This window comes from Musca autumnalis, unplaced genomic scaffold (assembly GCF_047663935.1).
Source record: "Musca autumnalis isolate F117 unplaced genomic scaffold, ASM4766393v1 scaffold_1, whole genome shotgun sequence".
In the NCBI taxonomy this organism is placed as follows: Eukaryota; Metazoa; Arthropoda; class Insecta; order Diptera; family Muscidae; genus Musca; species Musca autumnalis.
Window position 1 is genome coordinate 181,104,405 of NW_027411644.1, and position 15,069 is coordinate 181,119,473.

General features: G+C 33.2%; 1 protein-coding gene across 2 annotated transcripts in view; it reads left to right on the forward strand.

The window, feature by feature from the left end:
- The first annotated feature begins 11,130 nt into the window (after nucleotides 1-11,130).
- The window catches only part of Gfrl (Glial cell line-derived neurotrophic family receptor-like), a 618,264-nt gene continuing 614,325 nt past the window's right edge, over nucleotides 11,131-15,069 (forward strand). For both annotated transcript variants that reach the window (XM_073959142.1, XM_073959143.1), the window contains exon 1: nucleotides 11,131-11,927. The gene's annotated coding sequence lies outside the window, so the exon portion shown is untranslated. The remainder of the gene's footprint in view (nucleotides 11,928-15,069) is intronic.

Genomic DNA, 15,069 nt, shown 5'->3' on the forward strand with positions numbered 1-15,069 from the left:
TACCCAACACTACCAATTTCTAGCCCACCAAAAATTGTCAACATACATAGTTGGATATAGGCACCATAAAAAGGGCCTCCCGAATGAAGCATTTTATGTACATTATCTGACATTTTAACGTACCCACTTAAAGTTGGGGACAGGAATCAAAACTAAACCATTTTAGTTCAGAATATTTTATGGTGGAGGGTATGAAAAGTTCGGCCCGGCCGAACTTAACACTTTTTTACTTGTAATATAATAGCTCTTACTTACATCATCGTAAAACCTGGAAATTTTGTTGTAACGAGTGATATTATTGAGTCTAATAGAACCATTCTTTGAGCTTAATAATGCATTATCTTCTTCTGGTGTCTACTTGCCAAAAGGAATGAATCAATCATGAGTTACTAACCATCATATCCCGTCGAAATTTGAACATATTTTCATTTGAGGTACATAATCTGTAGACAATTTCAAAACTAATAGTAAATTTAACAACAAAACTTATCTTTCGAATTCTCTTTCCCAAAAATTTTTTATTTAGGGGTGTCAAAATTTCGTGGTGCTTTTGGAGTGAATTATGAACTTGTCGGAAGAAATATATGGTTTTTCAAAACATTATGGGCCTTCACACCAAAACTGCCGAATGAATTTATTATATCAAATTTGAAATCAGAACCACAAAGATCACCGAATGAGTCGGTTGGAAAATTTAGCAAAACCCCTTAAAATTAGTAAAGGGATAATTTTAAAATATTGGCTTATTTCAGATATTTTTGCTAAGAAGACTTCTTACAACAGTGAACTCGAAAGCTTAATTGGTTGGAGAATGTAACCAAATCCTTCAAACTACAGCCAGATAGAAGGACACGCCTAAATCGAATCCATAGATTGGCCTGAAATATATTTGGCCTCAAGATGGTCTCTAAAACCGTTAGTTCAATGGTACTAAAATGTTTAAACATTCTAAACACACAAAGGCTAAGGCTATAAAAAATTCCCAAATGCCTTTCTTCGTAAAGAAACCAACCACAACAGATGGCGTTGCCGAAATTTTAGCTATATAAAAAACTACTCTCTCCAGCGATTGGTTGGATGTGAAGGTTTTCGAAAGGAATCACTTTTTCAATACAAACTTTTTAGCCCATGATACCTCTATTAATTAAAACTTCCACAAAAAATGCCGTTCGACCTAATGAGACAACAAATTTGGTCTCCATTACGGAAAGTCTAACCTTCCGAAATAAGTAATAAATCGTTGTAATCAGGACATCATGTACAATCTACGGTTAACAATTCAAAATTATCCGAAAACAGCAACTTCTGTGTAACGAGAAAAGTGAAAGCCAAATAAGCAGCTTGCCTGCAAAATAAAAACAATAATTATCGTCGTGATCACGTGCTTTAAACATCAAATACTTTTGAAGGATTAAGATTAAGCGGGATGACCTTAAATGTTGCGTTATAAACAGTTAAAATATAAATGAATATATTCGAACCTTTCAATACCAAACTATGGTTGATATTAACAGTTTCAAAAGGACTTTGCTTACCGAAGTTGGCAACGCAGATGACATTGACATAATGGATAAAAACAATCAGAGAAAGCGAAAGTATCTACCAGTAGGGTTAGCAGTAAAAGGTCAAGTTAAAAGTGAAAGACTTTCGGTGAAGTGGTAAGAACTAAAAAAGTAATATTGTTCAGCAGATGTTCGCAGCTGCCGCCGGTGGGATGTAGACCCACTTCTCAAAATTCGTCACAATATGTTCGCAATTGTAGCTTGTTACTCGTTTGCTACCAACAAGGTGCGGCTGAATCAACCTTATATGGAAGGTACTTATACCTGGGAAGTTTTTGGGGATTCTGAAACTACAATTCCCATAGATGAGAAAAATCAAAAAACAAAAAAAAAATAGCCGGAACGTTTTTTAAATAAATCGCGATCAAAGTTCACATTTTTATGGGTTTTTTAGGTTTTCACGATTTTGTGAAATGAAAACCGCTTACACCTGGGCAGTTTTTTTCGTATTCTGAAACAAAATTTCAGTTCAAAGTTCACACAAAGAAAGTTCACACTGAGAACCAAAATTACATTATTATAGGTAATTCTGCAGAATAAAGTCGTAAGATCGTATAAAGTACCGAATAGTGGATGGTAACGCTATATGGAGGATCAAATAATCAAAAGTGGACCGATGTCACATTTCTTTATAAAATGGTGTTCTGAACTCTGAATTCATTATTAAAACCTATTCGGTTTAAATATTTGGTTCACATCTGCCGAAATGAATTGAAGTATAAATCGTATAAGGAGTATACAAAATATGGACCAATTCTCGAGGGGAGGTTTGCTATGCAATAAGAACTCCTGGTATCGGATTACAGCAAATTCCGCTTAACAAAGTGTTGGTAACAGTAAAGTACTTCAATTCAGGATGATTTGTTACACGGGAACCACGCGAAAACATGGATGCAGAACTGCAATATTTTTGTTACAGTGTTTTTAGGCCATCAGGACCCATTGATGAAAATTTTAGTTCAACATATTATCTATAAGTATTTTTGTCACACCTTCCCATGTAAGTACCACCACTGTGGAATGGTGTTTTATTTGTACACACAAAAACAATATTTTGACCTAGGTTAGGCATTCCTCAAAACTTTAAAAAAAGTTAACATTTTTCACAGTGTCATATTAATATAATTTACATTTTTGTTGTTGTTGCAATTTGTTTTTATTGTAACTGTTTACAATCATAAAAGCTAACACAGTAACAAACAAACATGAACACACTCATACACACGTATTTTTATACAAGTGGATTTATTACAAGTTGTCCTATTACCACAATTCACAACTTGTGTGTGCGGTATAATGACCATGCAAACAAAAGACGCCACACACACACGTGCAGACCGGTGTACAATGCAATATATACCTTACCAACTTAAATTGTGATTGTGTGTATGTGTCCTTGTATAATTGTTTGTTTGTTTATGGATAAAGGTGGTTTTATACACGAATACATTACACTTGTCTACATTCTTTCCACATCTATGTTGTATGTACTTGTCCACAAGAATTTTCATATGACCCTGGGCATTCATAATAAGCCTTTAGTTTTTTTCTTGTTCTGTTTGTACTTCATGTAATTTGTTCTCCACTTCTATTCTATATGTGATAATTATAATACTTCCCAGCTAGCATTTGGAAGTGAGTTACTCACTTCCTCTACCAAAAGTAATCGCATTCTGAACTTCTTTTCTATAAAAGAGCGATACTTTATCATTTTACAATAACAAATGTATTACTGTTCAAATTAGATCGATCTGCATGAACTACCTAGTGTCACAGAAGAAGATGAAAATTCTGCATTTGATTGTTTACACAAACAATTTAGATTGTTTTACTATTTCTTCTCGTGAGAGAGATACGGTGAGAGTTTTACAGCTATTCCAAGTATTTGCAAAGACCAACAACAAGAAAAATATCATTCAGTTTAACATTTCAAGTGCGAAAAGTACGGGAAAGTGAAATTTCAAAAATATAATTAATAATTTAATATTTAATCATTAATAAATTGAAAAGTAAAAAAGTGCAGTGACTATATGATTGTGACTGATAATAAGCAGACAAATAATATGTATTGTGTATAATGTGATTGATATTTAGATAAAAAAAAATAAATTTCATTTTCTCTATGATAAGAGTGAATTTGAATATTAGAAAAAAAAACAAAAAATGGAAAAAATCTAAAAAGTCAAAAATGCCAACAATACTTATTACATTCATTCGACAGAGAAAATTAAAACAAATAAGTTTGCAGAAATAATGATAATATAATAGTGGTTTATGAATACTAAAATTACTAATATTTAATTGGACTTTTAAAATGTACACATTTTCGATTTTTTATTTTATTTATTTATTTATTTATTTATTTATTTATTTATTTATTTATTTATTTATTTATTTATTTATTTATTTATTTATTTATTTATTTATTTATTTATTTATTTATTTATTTATTTATTTATTTATTTATTTATTTATTTATTTATTTATTTATTTATTTATTTATTTATTTATTTATTTATTTATTCATTTATTTATTTATTTATTTATTTATTTATTTATTTATTTATTTATTTATTTATTTAGTTATTTATTTATTTATTTATTTAGTTATTTATTTATTTATTTATTTATTTATTTATTTATTTATTTATTTATTTATTTATTTATTTATTTATTTATTTATTTATTGGTCATTGCCACTATTTTATGGGAAAATATGCAATATCTTTCAAACAATGTACTTATTTGTCGCCTAAAGGTACTATATCCAACAAGCATTTTCTATCGCCCATTACCCGAAGCAGTCACTCCCGGGCGATAGAAACACGCATCCGCGATATCGCATTCTAATTGATGTAGGCACACCGTTCGGGAAGAAATGAATCACGCACTCGTTTCCTATAAATGTGTCTCATGCGTTGTCTTTGAAAGAATCGCTTTAGTCCAGAGTCGAGAGTCACGATGGCGATATTTTTATGAGGAAACGAATGCGTGGTTCATTTCTTCCCGAACGGTGTGCCTACATCAATTAGAATGCGATATCGCGGATGCGTGTTTCTATCGCCCGGGAGTGACTACTTCGGGTAATTGGCGATAGAAAATGCTTGCTGGGTTATGACTAAAGCATATAAGTGAGAGTGTGTGTGTGTTCGTGTAAATGTTTATAAAATTGTTTCTAAGTATCGGCGTGAATATTTAGGTTTGTGATTTCATCATCATCGTCATTCACACACTCATACACACAGACACTCTACTCTATTTCAATAACAAAAGTTTACATATCATTTCCTTTAACTTTCAACAGCAGTTGGTGTGACATAGCAGTGTTGTGAAAACAAAACAACACAGAAGAAGTGTATGCGTGGTGGTAGGGTGTGTGTGAAACAGTGTGTGAATCTAGGTCGCGTTTCTTACAAACAAAAATAGTAACGGATTTACCACTTTCATCCGTCTACACAAAAACACAAAATATTATGGCAGAATTAATTGTCCCAAATATTTCAAACGAAATATTTTTATTGCTTTGTTAGAAAAAAATTAATTCTAACAAGGTTTCTATTTTTCTAAAAAATGAATTAAGACACAAAGAATTGAAATTAAAAACCATTGTTTGGATTTGTGTGAGTTAAGGGTATGAAGACCAACCGTGTCTTATTATAGAAGATAAGAGTGACAATCACCTGGTTTTTACTTTTTTGTAAATAAATTTTTCAGAATTTAACTCATGAAATTTTTAAAATCGAAAATTGCTTCCAACTGATTTTATTTTTGAATGCTTTATTTTAACATTTTAAATCATTTATTTTCTATTTAAAGGATTTTCAAGCGATTTAATAAAATAGACTATTATTTAATATTTCCTCTGGCATTATATTTTCTATAACAATAGGGTTGTCCTTTTACTTGTAAATTGTTATGCATCTACACTAGGCCGGGGCGATTTGAAAACCTTAATGAGCCCTTCGCTTTTCTGATTCCTGGGATTGAACTGAGCAAAAAAGTCCACTGGACCATATATCTACCGTGAAAATCGAGCCTCCCGATTTTGACATTAAGTTTTTTATTGACGTTTTTTAGATATTTTGGCATATAACAGCCAAACCATTGAGATTTTCGATCCAACGCAAAGACAAAAATTGTAGCCAAGACAGTAATTGAAAACTGTCTAATACATCGCAAAACCATAGGAACGCTCCTTCAGGCAGTTTTGGCCTTAAGAACCGGCTAACAAATGACTAAGTTATATTGGTTTAAGTCTGAAAAACCCCACAAAAAAACTATAACTGAATTTCTCACAATTTTCAAAATAAATATTGAACAAAACAAAAAAACATTATATTTTTGAAAATTATGAGAAATTCAGTTATAGTTTTTTTGTGGGGTTTTTCAGACTTAAACCACTATAACTTAGTCATTTGTTAGCCGATTTGAACAAATAGTAGCTTATTCGAAAGATATTATTCACCCCTTTAAACGGAAGAAGGATCAATAGAAATCTGTTGTGAAAAAAGAAGATCTGCGCGTTTAAATTTGAAAATATAAGAAACCCAGATGTTCACTACTTTTAGTGTTATAAAAAATGAAACGGAGTTACCCAATCGAAATAAAGACATTTTCGTTTTCCATGGATTCCAACACGATAGAATTTTGCATCCGAACGCTTGAATAATTTCCTGGTCAAATTTAGTCCAGTGGACTTTTTTGCTCAGTTCAATCCCAGGAATTAGAAACGCGAAGGGCTCATTAAGGTTTTTTTCCTTCCACACAAATCGCCCCACCCTAATCTACACTATGTGTTTTTTTTATTCAAATAAAATAAAAAATATATAATATAATTGTTCCACAAACATCCCATAAGGGACAAGGGAGACTCATATCAATGAGTGCACCCCGATTCATATTAGCTCAATGATATGGGACCTACAGTTTATCGCCGAGTCCGAACGGCGTGTCTAAGACACCACTTTTGTAGAGAAGTTTTACATGGCTGAAATACTCAGGAAATGTCGCCAACATTACTGAGGGGTATTTTGCCACCGTTGAGAAGTGTTTTGATGTTGCCTGACCGGGGAATCGAACCCACGACCCTATGTGTGCAAGGCGGGTATGCATACCATTGCACTACGGTGGCACCAAAATAAAAAATAAAATAAAAATTAATTAATTGAATTAATCGAGCTAACATGGCCCAAGGAGTTTGTATTGAAAAATGAATTCTAGCGAAGTACTTCACACCCAACCATTATGCTACGATCATTTCGCTGGTGATTTAAGCCAGCTCATCAGGCATGTAAATGTAAATGGCTAGAAGACAAAGGATGATTTTGATAACTTCTATTTTTACAACCATTTTTACAAATTTGTAGATATGAATTATTTTTTTAAGTCTTTTTATACCCTCAGCCTTTAGGCTAAAGAGGGTATTTACACTTTGATACGATTAAAAATGTTGGGGGCCACCGTGGTGCAATGGTTAGCACGTCCGCCTTGCACTCAGAAGGTCTGCGGTTCGAATCCCAGGCCAAGCAACATCAAATTTTCAACGGTGGCAAAATTCCCCCTCAGTAATGCTGGCGACATTTCCTGAGTATTTAAGCCATGAAAAACTTCTCTACAAGTGGTGTCGTAAGACACGCCGTTCGGACTCGGCAATAAAAAGTAGGTCCCATATCATTGAGCCAATATGAATCGGCGTGCACTCATTGATATGAGAGAAGTCTCCCTTGTCCCATCTGGGATGTTTGTGGAACAATTATTATATTACGATTAAAAATGTGCCTCATCGAAATAATGGTTTTAGACCCCAAGTATGTTTGTACGATATCCGTTTTAGACAATTTTGAGCAGATCTAGCAATGTCCGTCCGTCTGTCTGTCTGTCTGGCAGGCTGGTGCGCACGATAACTTTCGAACGGATCAATCGATTCGGTTCAAATTTTGGGTATTGAAATATTTTGTCCAGATTCGATTTAAGTTCGAAGATGTTCAAATGTTCAAAAATTGTCGCAAAAATTGTGCGCACGATAACTCTTGAAGGAAGTAACCGATTTGGTCCATACTTTGCACATTATGAAATTTCTACCAGACTTAGATGAGGTTCCAATATGGACTCAATCTGTAAACTCCTTCGAGTACCTCCCACACAAAAATTCGGAAATGTTCAGTTTAGGACCTGGTCTCGAATCGCTTTGATTTTCGTTTACGCAAGTTGTATTCGCTGTCCTCTATACGACGCTGTAAGTTTCATTAGGGGCAAGTCCATACTTCCTGAGAAAATAGCCTGAAAGTTACAAAAACCCTTATGACACCGTGTGTAGTGGTTGGAGCGCAAGATAACTCTCGAACGGATCTGCCGATTCGGTCCAAAATTTGGCTTTCGTAATATTTTGTCCAAACTTAGTTCAAGTTCAAAGATGGATTATATCGGTCCACTCCTTCCGGTACCTCCCCCACAAAAGTTCGAAAATCTTCGGAAAATTTGTGCGTACGATAACTCTTGAAGGGAGTAACCGATTTGGTCCATACTTTGCACATTATGAAATTTCTACCAGATTTAGATGAGGTTCCAATATGGACTCAATCGGTAAACTCCTTCAAGTACCTCCCACACAAAATTTCGGAAAAGTTCAGTTTAGGACCTGCTCTCGAGTCGCCTTGGTTTTTGTTGTAACATCTTGTATTCACTGTCCCCTATACGAAGGTACAAGTTTCCTCAGGGGCAAGTCCATACTTCCTGAAAAAATAGCCTGAAAGTTGAAAAACAAACCCTATGACACCATGTTTATGGGTGGAAGCGCAAGATAATTCTCGAAAGGAAATGCCGATTCCGGCCAAAATTTGTCCTTCGTAATATTGTTTCCAATCTTACTTTAAGTTCGTAGATAAGCCATATCGGTCCACCCTTTCAGGTACCTACCCCACACAATAACTCTTGATGGGAGTGACCGATTTGATCCATACTTTACACATTCTAATAATATCTTCCTGATATAGATCAGGTTGAAATATGGTCTATATTTGTCCACTTCTTCATGTACCTCCAACACAAAATTTTGGATAAGTTCACTTTAAGACCTGCTTTTAAATCACTTTGTTTTTTGTTGAAGCAACTTACATTCACTGCCTCAATTACGATGGTAAAGTTGTTTCAGGGGCAAGTCCATACTTCTTGAGAAAACAGCCCGAAGGGTGTAAAAACCCCCTATGGCATCCCCATGGTCTATGTCCGTCCATTCCTTTAAGTACATTTTCTGTAAAATTTTTGAATTTAAATCCTAATCAACATTTTTGTCGGTTCATACGACCAAAATTTTGAAACCCCCTAAATACATAAGTTTTTTGTGAAAAAAGTGTTTCAATTTGCACAGGCTGAGGGTAATCTCTGTCGGCAAAGCCGACTGATTTTTGTGTCTAGTCTAGGAATCATTTTCTCAATACATACACATGTACAAAGGATTCCAATTTTTCAAAGAAAATCGCGGTTTAGTGCTCGGATTTGTCAAAATATATTTTTGCAGATTTTCCTATTCTCAAGGTATCTGTATCTACCATTTTAGTGGTTTATTCGAACGCGGAAGTGCTCATTATATCCGTTGCATAAAATACCCAAACTTACGCGGGGTTCAAAGGAAATTGAATGACACTTATAACTTTATTCCTCACTCTTATATCTTTATTCCTGGTAGACACATTCCGCCCACGTGAGTTATTTTTTATTTCCAAAGGGGACTAACGGAATTATTCAGAACTAGGGATGTGGAAATATTACGTCCATGCATTTACCACGTTCGTCTTCCTTCCCTCGAAGGCTGAAACCGGTTTGGTCTAATTTTTTTACATCGTATTATTTTTTAGAGACTTGGATTACGTACGAATATGGACTACATCGGAACACTTCTTCGGGTGCCTCACACACGAATTTTGGAAAGAGTGCCGTTTAAGGATTGTTTTATTATTTTTGAATATTTTCTGTCTTTGTGGCCCTTGTTACGACGGTACAATTTTTTTTTGGATCAAGGTCCATTCTTCTTAGAACATTGGCCCAAAATTTAAAAAAAACCGTAGAGACGTTATGCATAGATATACTATTTTCTTTGTGTCGAGGCTGAGGGTATATCTCCGTCTGCACAGTTGACTGATACTTTCTAACTTGTTTTAATAATATGTAGTGAAAAAGGCTCGATTACTCATTATAAAATACGGAAAATAATACCTTACGTTTCCAGTAATGACGGCGTATATACATTTGTATGCATGTTCTATATCTATGGTATGTACAAGACTGTGGCAATCATATAAAAGAAATTCCTTGGAAAATAGTGCTCAGGTGTAGTGGAGTATGGTATCACATGGTCGGTCCTCTACGACTATAACCCTCTCTTATTTGTTTATTATTTGAAATATATATATATATTTTTTAATTTTTTGTTCAAAAAGGAAAATTCGAAGACAGTTCCTATATATGTAAAAAGTATGAATGTTTTTGTGAAAAATGTCTTTATATTTGATTCTGTCTCAAAAATATCTGGTATAAAGGCCTAGTAAGGGCTGAGGGTGGCTGAGTCTATAAATATAGTAGTTTCTATATGTTCAACCTAATGGCTAAAAATGGTATATACACTACGTATGATGTTATTGGAAACGAGCTTCTTTGAAATATGGTTGTCTAACTGAATCTAATATATTTTCCACCAAAATTTCACAGAAAGGATTATAGAGGAAAAAAATTTACACATTTCAAAAAATGTTCTTGCAGGACCTTGAACAGAGCAAAAATGGTTTTCGTTTTAAAATATTTTGATTACAGAAAAACAGGATTGTAACATGAGCTCCAAATTGAAAAAAAAATATATTTTTATTCAAAAGTCCAAAGTAATTGACCAAATCTTTTAAAATCTACTAATATAAGAATTTGCAAAAAATTTTTTTTTTTTTTTTTGTTTGTCAAAGTCGCCTTTCCCTTTTTATTCGTCCTTTTCTTTTTTAATTTTTAATTAATAGTTTGTATTGCAATTATAGTTGAATATATTCGTTGTCGAAATATTCCAATTATTAACAAGATCAATTTTTAATAAATAGCCTATTAAAATAATTTTTTAACAAAAGTACTCCACGCTTTACTCAAGTGTTACTTTGGCTTCTAAAGTTACTTAGCCTAATACTTTCCACCATCAAAGTCACTTACGAATAATAAAACAAAACAAAAAATATGAAACATTGAGACATAAACACGACTACAACGACGGCTGCGGTGACGACGAATGATGTACACAAATCCTTATGAAAGTCAAAACTCATATAAAAATCATAACAAGTGCACTTTGTATAACAATTTTCGAAAACAGCACGTAATTGTGGGGCAACAGTTTGAAAATCACTGGTATCCAAACTACTACAAATACCTATAGTATATTTTGGCGCCAAGAGCTAAGGCCAAAATACCAAAACATGCAAGTATAACAGTTCCGGGCTTACTCTCTTACTCTCATCCATTTATTGGGAATGCATTCGCTCTCTCTTTCTCAAGCTATGGCCAAGATTCTCACTTACTCCCGCACTCGTAAACATTCGTATGGGGGCCAAAGGATATGGAACACGCTCTCATACACACGAGTAAAGCACTCGCATTAGCACACACAAACTTTCAACAAGAAATCACTACAAATTGCATGAAAGGCACACGGCACACAACAAACGAGACGAAGAAAAAATGTAACAACATACACCAGACAAAAGGACGAATAACCGTAAAGTGGATACGGTGAAAGGAAACCCGATTTTCACGAAGCCAACCAGTTTGTTACGAACCATTGAAACGAACGGTTTATAGTCTAAAGCGGACGTTTGTTAGCATTTGAAAGTTTTACGTTCAGAGTAATCCTTTTCAGTTCCCCAAACAGAAAAAAAACACCAAAGGATCTATGCAATGCAATGCTAAGTAGTGGCAAAGAACCAAAACATCCACACACACCCAAACGTGTATTAATTACTTACAAGTGTTGTGCGAGTGGGAATATATGTGTGTGTGGTAATGGTAATGGCTTCTTTGTTTTTGTGTCGGCTCGATTAATAAAAGGAAATTAAACAGCAAGACGTGCGTGTGTGCTTTACAAAGATTTCAAATTCAAGTGGAATTTTCAAAATAATTGTGAAAAATAACAACAACAAGTTTAAGAAAGTGGACCTACACATAAAGTCCTCAAAGAAAAAAAAATATAATATGAAAAAAGAAAATCTTATCCAAGTAAATCCTTTAAAAGAAAATAAAAAATAACAAAAAATTTTTCCAAGAAATACAACTACTAAAGAAATAGTTTTCTATCCAAAATTCCCTAGTATTTTTCAACGCAGAAGAAGAAGAATACAAGTAAGCTATATGAAGTTTTTTGGTGTTACATTCTTAGTTAACGAAAAAAAAAAACCCGAAACGTAGGAAAGAATTGCAAGTAAAGCCGTTTACGTGTTTCCTGTTCCAAGTGTTAGACGACGGCAAACGTAAGTGCGACGAGTGTTGTGTGTATGTGTGTGTTTGCCCCGGTTTGATAATAAATTTCATGTTGCTGTAAAGGTATTTTGTTCGTCTTGCATTGACGCTGACGACTACGACCAGCCATGTCTTGAATGGCAAAACAGAAGGAGTAAAGACATGTTCTAAGGTGAACGAAACCTAGGCGAACTAAAAGAAATAAAGTTAAGTTTGTGAGTTTTTTTGTTTCTCACCTTCTTGCGTACTATTGGTTGGCGGCACCTATATCTAAACTAGAAGTTTTTTTTTTCATTTTTTTGTGGCTCAACATGGTTACGAATGAAGTTTTTTTGCTCGATTTGTGTAAGGAATGCAAAATGTGGGTTGAATTTTTAACCAAAATGCAACTGAAAGCTTATGTTAAGCCGACAATTCAAATATGTTGAAAATACAAATAATTGATAGTTGTGAGGTTTTAATAGAGGATTGTGTTCAAAGGAATTGAAATGCTTTATGCTTTGAAGTGTCGTAAATATTCCTTTTTTGTATGAGGTTGCGTTCCGTGTCTTGAGTGACTCAGAAGATACGGATGTGTAAAAAATTAGGGGAATTTGTATATGAATGTAATATATTATGTGTTTATACTAAGAAATCGGTTCAATCGGAAAAACTGTGTATATTTATATGATGGATCAGATTTATTTTAACAGAAGAAATTTTCATTATTCAAGCGATAAACAATGAAAATTAGAAAAAGTGGGAATTATAACGCCTAGTAAGGAATTATAACGCCTAAATGACCAATTATAATGTCTGGTTGACACTATAGTATTATTAAAGATCCGATAACATATATTTTTTTCCTGGATATGGAAGCAAAGACCATAAAGTAGTCTTAATAGAGTGAAACAAGAAACACGACCTGGCCGCATTTTTCATAAAAAATTCTGAAAATATAAAAAAATAATTTAAAAAAAAAAATTAAGTTTCAGTGTTTTATTTATAAATGCACTTAAAACTAAAAAATAATTTGTCGCTTGGCCTCAATAAGTATTTCTTTCTCATGATGGAATCTATCAAATAAAACGCTTGCCGTTTAATTTTGTCACCATTTACAATTTTAATACAAGCGTTTTATTTGAGAGATTCCATTATGAGAAAGGATATACTCATTGAGGCTAAGCGACAAATTATTTTCTAGTTTTAAATGCATTTATAAAAAAAAAAAAAACACTGAAACTAATTTTTTTTAAATTATATTTTATTTTTAACTTTTTAGTAAAATAATGAGCACTGAGAACAAAATTATAGTCAATTTAGGCCGAAAATGTAGATAAAAACTTTAAAATGCCTGAAATCGTGTGGTACCGTTATATAAAAGCTATACCAAAACCTGGACTTATGTCCATAATTTTTGGTGGGTAAGTTTCTGTACCATTGAGAACTTTAAATGCCAAGTTACAGACAATTGTGCCTAAAAATGAAGATAAAGTCCTCAAAACACTTGAAATCGGGTGGTACCGCTATATGGGGGCTATACCAATACATGGACCTATGTCAACAATTTTTAGTGGATAAGTTTCTGTACCACTGGGGACTCTAAATGCCAAGTAATAGTCAATTCTGCCTAAAAATTAAGATAAAATCCTTAAAACACTTGAAATCGGGTGATACCGCTATATGGGGTATATACTAAAACCTGTACCTATTTCCATCATTTTTAGTTAGGAAGTTTCTGTACCAATGAGGGGTTCCATTGCCAAGTTACACCCAATTCGTGCTGAAATTAAGATAAAATCCTCATAATACTTGAAATCGGGTGGTACCCCTATATGGGGGCTATACCAAAACCTGGACCTATGTTCACAATTTTTGGTGGGGAAATGTCTGTGTCATTGGGAATCTCAAATGCCGAATGACAGCTAAAAATGAAGATAAAATCTTCAAAATACCTGAAATCGGGTGGTACCGCTATATGGGGGCTATAGGAAAAAATGGGCCAATTTTCATGTATTGTCGTCCAAATCTGAAACGTGTGCAAAGTTTCAGTTCGATTGGTCAACTGTAACTGCGTGGAAAATTAGTTACCAGATTTGAAAAGCAACCTAACCTTACCCAAATAAACCACCGTAAAAAAACACTGTAGAAATGGACCAATATTGGTTTTGATTTCATATTCATGTATTGCCATCCAAATCTGAAAAGTGTGCAAAGTTTCAGTTCGATTGGTCAACTGCAATGTGTTAAAAATGAGTTACCAGATTTGAAATGGAAATGGACTACAACTTTTTCAGATATAATTCGAATTACTTTAATTGTAATTCGAGAGTTATATTTGTAATTCGTAAAATTTCATTTTTAATTCGAGAATTCCATTTGTAATTCGAATTATTCAATTTTTAACTCGAAATATTCCATTTCTAATTCGAATTATTCCATTGAAATTTGAATTATTCCGATTGTAATTCGAATTATTCCAGTTGTAATTCGAATTATTCCATTTGTAATTCTAATTATTTCATTTGCAATTTGAATCATTTTATTTGTAATTCGAAAAAAATCAATAAAATCAATACAAAAATATTTTGTAATCTTTGTTTTTGTTTCGAATTTCAAATAAAATAGCTCGATTTACAAATAGAATAATTCTTATTACAAATGAAATAATTCGAATTACAAAAAGATTAATTCTAATTTCAAATTATTCCATTTGTAATTGTAATGTGTAATGAAATGTTATGAATTACAACTAAAATGTTTCGATTTATATCTGAAAAATGTATATAACGGAATGAACGTTAAGCTTTTTCCATAGTGAATTTTCAGTGACTGGGTTGGGTGAGTAGTTTTTCGACACTGGGAACCAATATCAAACAATAGCTAATTTAGGCAGAAAATTTAGCAAAAACGTCAAAATACATAAAATCGGGCGAGACATATTATATTTGGGCTATAAGAAATGTTGGTCTTCGAAAATAATCCTTCTGCAAATAACAGACGTATCATTTCAAAATTGTAGAGATATCTTTCAATTCGTTTGCAT